The sequence below is a fragment of the Cucurbita pepo genome, chromosome LG09, assembly GCF_002806865.2.
Source record: "Cucurbita pepo subsp. pepo cultivar mu-cu-16 chromosome LG09, ASM280686v2, whole genome shotgun sequence".
Taxonomy (NCBI): Eukaryota; Viridiplantae; Streptophyta; class Magnoliopsida; order Cucurbitales; family Cucurbitaceae; genus Cucurbita; species Cucurbita pepo.
Window position 1 is genome coordinate 6235606 of NC_036646.1, and position 6284 is coordinate 6241889.

Genomic DNA, 6284 nt, shown 5'->3' on the forward strand with positions numbered 1-6284 from the left:
TTTTTTTTTTTTTTTCCTTTTTTTTTTTTTTTTTTTTTTTGGTTATCTGATGATGGTCTTCTCGGTATAGACATCTATGTGTCGCTAATAATGACGAGCTTGTCTAAAGTTCATGATATATCGTATGCAATACATAAATGTATAAAGATTTGAAATTGTATTACTAGTGGCAACGTAAAGACTGTTACGACCCAATTTTTTAGCTTGTCCGAAGTATAGATCGAGACTGGAGTTGACTTAATGACGAAAAATGGCGGCCAATTTTTTTGTGAAATTAAAATAAAAAGAATCTAAAACATAATATACAACATATTTACATTATATCAAAATAGATTTTGTAACGACACAAATTTTTTTACTTAATCTAAGGTCGTTACTATATACATATCAAGAATCTTGAATGCGGAAATACTTCATTTAAACTTTCATAAAACATAACTTTTATCTTAAAACACAATCATGGAGTTACATGTTTTGAAAACACCTTTAAAACGACACAACAAAAGACTAAATAAAATAAATAAACGTTTAAATTAAAAACGTCATATTATAGCCCAAGTCTAAGAAAATAAATGCGACTACCCTATGCATGTATCATGGTCTCGAGTTGCGATGTCGTTGTCAATCGTGCAGGAATGTCTTGCCTTAACCTGAAATAAAAGTAGTACGTGGCTTGAGTATTTAAAGAAATATTCGGTAAGTGACCCAACTATTGGGCTTAAATGCAAACACATACAATTTCATGAATGAGTCCTATCATAACAGTCTCCTTTCCTATGGCGGCTATCCTAACGGGTAGCTTGGATGTGTAATTAATTTCCTACATACGAACCACACGTGCGAGTATGGACCCACCAATCGGTTCACACATCTCCTGGCCCCTTTCCTTATCGGGCGAGCACACTCTAGGAGCTCTCTATGTCGAACACCCGTTAGAAGTAGCGGTCGTCACGGCAGCATTAAGTTAAACATAATGATCGTTTTCCTGCCTGACTATCGCAAGATTATGATAAACATAATGATCGTTTTCCTGCTTGGCTATTACAACATTTTGATAACCATAATGATCGTTTTCCTGCCTCGTAAGTACGCGTCCGTACTATCGTGAAGGATAAGGAGTATACTCCAATGCATATGAGCACCACACAATAATGCATGAGGTCACAACATTTTTCCATTTTCATTATCATTTAATACAACCCCATTATCAATAATTACATATTTCGTACCATAACCTATATCATATCATCCTCATACCATTTTACTATATATATATATATATATATATATATATATATATTCATCATTCCCATATCATATCATAATTATATCATTTCGTAAACACTTCGTGACCATATTGTTTCCTAACTTATTATAGTCTATAACGTTCTTATACATATCACAATCATATCGTTTCATGAACGTACCTTAGTCATATCATTCCCTAAACTTATCCTAACCATATCGTTTCATCAGTCCATCATAATCATATCTTTTGCGATACATAACCTTACTGTATCGTTTTATCAATCTATCATAACCACAACGTTTTACTATACATAACCTTATCGTATCATTTTATCAATTTATCATAACCATAATGTTTTCTACACCTAACCTTATCATATTGTTTTATCAATCTATCATAACCTTAATGTTTTCCTATACATAACCTTATCGTATCGTTTTATCAATCTATCATGACCATAATGTCGTAGTCATATCGTTTCCATACGCATATCCTTAGTCATATCGTTTCTCAATGTATCCTAAATAATATCGTGTCATGAACATATTCTAGTTTTACCGTCGTAGTCATATTTCATCATTACTCGACTCTCAAGTAAAACGCTTCATCACCTTCTCATCTTCTCCCTCCGGAAGAAGTCACCTGGACGGAAGTGGGAAAGTTGAAAATTAAGGTTGAATTAAGTATTCAAGGTTTTCTAGCAGTAGTATTAATACCATAGCATTTTCTATTGAGTACATTAGTTTTGATAAGAGGATAGTTTCGGTCATGGACTATTTACTTAATATAAGAAACTGATCAAGGTAGCAATGAACAAGAGGTACAATCAAGAAACAAAAATTATCTCAAGTATAGGAGCCAAGTAAGAGAATGTTTCAAAGATTCCCTCTAAGTTACTTTGTAACGCCCCTAATTTTCTTGCCCTAAATTAGCGACGTCACTACATGCATGTCTTAAATACATATACGGAAGTTCATAATAAATACTTTCAAATAAAGTCATGGACTTACGTATTTAATTCAAAAATGAGAAGTTTGAAATGACACGGTCTTCTAACATGAAACATAAACAAAGCACCTATTAACTACTAAATGTAAAACTATGCATACTACTAACCTATCTTAACTTCCATGGCCTTTGAAGCGTTCACCATCATCCGTGCATGGGAGCTTTACCTTTACCTGAAAAATATAAGGGTGGCACGTGACTTGAGTATTTTAAGAAATATTTAGTTAGTCACCCCACTGTTGGGGTTAGTAATACAATCACACACGTAACATGATTTGGGATCTATTCTTTAAAATTGTAACATGACCTTGGACTCTTTACAGTTTCGAGCAGAGTTGGATGTGTGGTACTTCACCACACACACCCATATACGTGCACATGGACCCACCAGGCAGGCTCGTATACGTACCCTAGGCTTGGCTTGATCGAGCACAATACACTGCACGTCAGCAGACACCACAGAAAAAGAAAGACCTGCATGATATCATGACAGATATAAATATCGAAGGTATGCGTCCGTACTAACATAACATAATAGGGAAGTATCCCGATGCACATGACATACATACATGCATGAGGTCCCCATGATTTAGATTCATAGCATAACATTAACATCATTCCATTTCTCCTTCCATCCATGTATATTACATACATGCATTATGTATGCATGACAATCATCACATTATCCATCACATAACTTCACAGAGCAAGACATGACATGACATACATAACATTTCATTTCATTCATAACATAGTGTTATGGATATCAGAGGCATTCATTTCATTCATAATTATACGATTTTTGGCGATGTTTGATTTTTTTTTTTTTTTTTAAAAATCAAACAGTTACAGTTTCAATGTGATAGTTAAGAGTGATTGTGAAGTTTTTTGACTCACTAACGCTCACAACTTCTATAATTTTAATGAACTAGATCTTCGAGGAGGTTCTTAAACTAGTTTGTGAGTAACAAGATAAACCGTTAAGTGAACTTAATGTTCTATATAGTGAGTGTTACATAAAGCTCTCAAAGTACGAGTCTTTGATGAACAAATTTGTTTTCCTTATACACTGAATGTTACCGAATGTGATCTAGTGAACCATTTGAAATGAGGAACATTTTGTAGTTTGTCCAAATCACTAATGAGGTCGTACAAAAAGTTAGAATGTAGATGCGTATAGGTTGGAGTAGACAAAAAAAAAAAAAAAAAGGGGTTACATTGATGGAATAACGTAGAGGCCTAGAGTTTGACGTAGGCAACAAGGTATGCTTGAAAGTGGTCTCGATGAACGATATACTAAGGTTCGTATGAAACTGCGAGCAAAATCCATGCTTTATTGGACATTTCAACATTCTAGATTGGATTGGAGAAGTGACATACAGACCAACCCTACCACAGTCCCTCTTTGCAATATATAACATGTGTAATGTATCCATACTTCCCAAATACTTGGATGACTCGACTCACGTCGTAGATTATGAATTCTTATAGATAAACGATGGTCTAAGATACGAGAAAAGACCAATAAGAATTTTAGCCCAGAAAGTGAAGGTTTTCTATACTAGGAAAATGTTCTTTACAAAACCATCAAGCCAGAGAACACGTGTGAACTGAAGAGGGAGCAATACCCCTGAGTAATTTTCAGATTCAGACACTTTCCAAGACGAAAGTTCTTTTAAGTGTGCATGTTGTAATAACCCAAGGGGGGAGTTGTCCCACATCGCTTATGCTGAAAAGTGGAAAGTTAGGCTCCATTATAAAAATGAGGTCAGTTACTTCCTTTCCATCCCACTTGAATGGTTGGAAGCTAGTCGGAGAATACATTTTTTGACAATTCCAAACCAACATTTTGGCTTATTCGGCTTGGGTCTACTACGCTTGGACCCTTTCCTACTAGTTTCAACTCTTTAGAAGCGTTTTATGACTACCTTTTAGCTAGTTTAAATTTTTGGAGTCAAGTTCAAATTATTCTTTGCAAAATTTGGTTTAGCTAGTTTAAATTATTTTATTCAAAATTAGGTGAGCCAATTAGTACGGTAGAATTCTAATTTATAATTGTGGGACAATTCTCATTTATAATTGTGGGACTCCTTAGGTGGAATTAAATTTTAGAGAGTAACGTTAAGTTAGCATCAAGGGATCGTAGTAGCTTCAACGTAGGCCAACCAAGTGACCCTACTATCGGCTCGATCGAAAGACTTGTCTTATTATGATGACATGTGCCCAGCGACCCCTGCACGTGTCATGTATTTTAACATGATATAATATGTTATGATGATGTGATATGTCATAATGTTATGATGTTATTATGACATGAGATGCATGACGATATGATATATTATGATGATATCTCATGTTAGATGATGTGTATGCATGAGATGTCGTATTGCACTATGATATGACATGCTACGACATGTATGACAATGAAGAGTTTTTTGATGCATAACCCCTAAGTAAAGTTATGAGATATGAATGATGAATGTATGAAAGCTTATGCATGCATGTTACCTAGGATGATATGTGAATAATGTGTGAAGTTGTGCCACATGAATGATTTAGATGAAAAGAGGGACCTCATGCATATTGTATGCACATGCATCAGGATACTTTCCCTTTTATGATGAGTATGGACGCGTACACTATGATGATCATGATGACCATCATGCTTGGCATGATACACGACATCGTTGTCCCTCCAGACGTCCGGCTACAGCCAACTAGTCCAACCATGCAGGTTCAGTGGGTGTGTGAGCCTGCCTAGTGGGCCCACGTTCACATGTGTGAGTCGTGTAGAAAAGTACAACACATCTAATTTGTTGGAGGCCACCTGAGAGAATATGGTTTGAAATGATAGGTCCATATGATTGCTTGTGTTTGCATTCCCCAACTCCAATAGTGGGGTCATTTATTGAGTATTGCTTGAAATGTTTGCATTCCCCAACTCAATAGTAGGATCATTTATTGAGTATTTCTTGAAATGTGTTACTTTCACATTTCAGGTTAGACACTGTATAGTTGACAACGACATTTCAGGTCAAAGCAAAACAATGTATAGTTGACAGCGATATCGCATCAAAGACCATGAAACTTGCATAGTTGCATTAAATTTTGTAAATCTTAACATGGGCATTGTTCTTTTAATATTTTCCTTGGTTTATTTTAATATATTTTGAATATTTTTTTTGTATTGTTTTAAAATCATTTTTTAAACATATAAATTCATAACATCATTTTATTAAGTCGTTTTAAATGAATGTTTTCGCATAAAAAAGTTACGTCATATATATAATAGCGACTCTAGTAAAATTCAATTCATCAAAACAAATGAGCAAACCAATCAATTATTATAATTAATATAAAATATTACCAATCAATTATTATAATTAATATAAAATATTACTCTTTTTTTTCCCTTAAAAAAGTCACATTGTATAGATTTCACACAGGTATTATTTAATAAACAGATTTCACACAGGTATTATTTAATAAACAAGCATGAACAACCAACAACCTTTTCGAAGTGTGTACATAGATTTCACACAGGTATTATTTAATAAACAAGCATGAACAACCAACAACTTTTTCGAAGTGTGTACAGTACAAGTTTCAATAATGACCTACTAGGTAACCTTTTCGAAGCGAGTACAGTACAAGTTTCAATAATGATCTACTAGGTTAGCTTAGGTTAGTGGAGTTGTAAGTTAATCTCAACAGGTTTCAAAACTTCAAGGTTACAAAACAAGACCTAAAGAGTTCGAAGCATTTGAATTCTCCATCGATAATGGGGAGATTATCTTCCCGATTGGAATGGTATATACTCAAGGAGCCTGTCCAAGCAAATCTAGACCAAATAGCAACTTTGGTCCTTCGGCCTAAACTCCTTCGGGCCTAAACTCAAAATAGGAATCAAGGGTATGAGTTCAAAGCTGCCTGTCCATGCCGGCTTATCCAAACCAAATACCAACATTTGGTCTTTCAGGTTGAGATTCAAAGCAGGAATCAAGTATGGGCTCGAGACATGACGAAT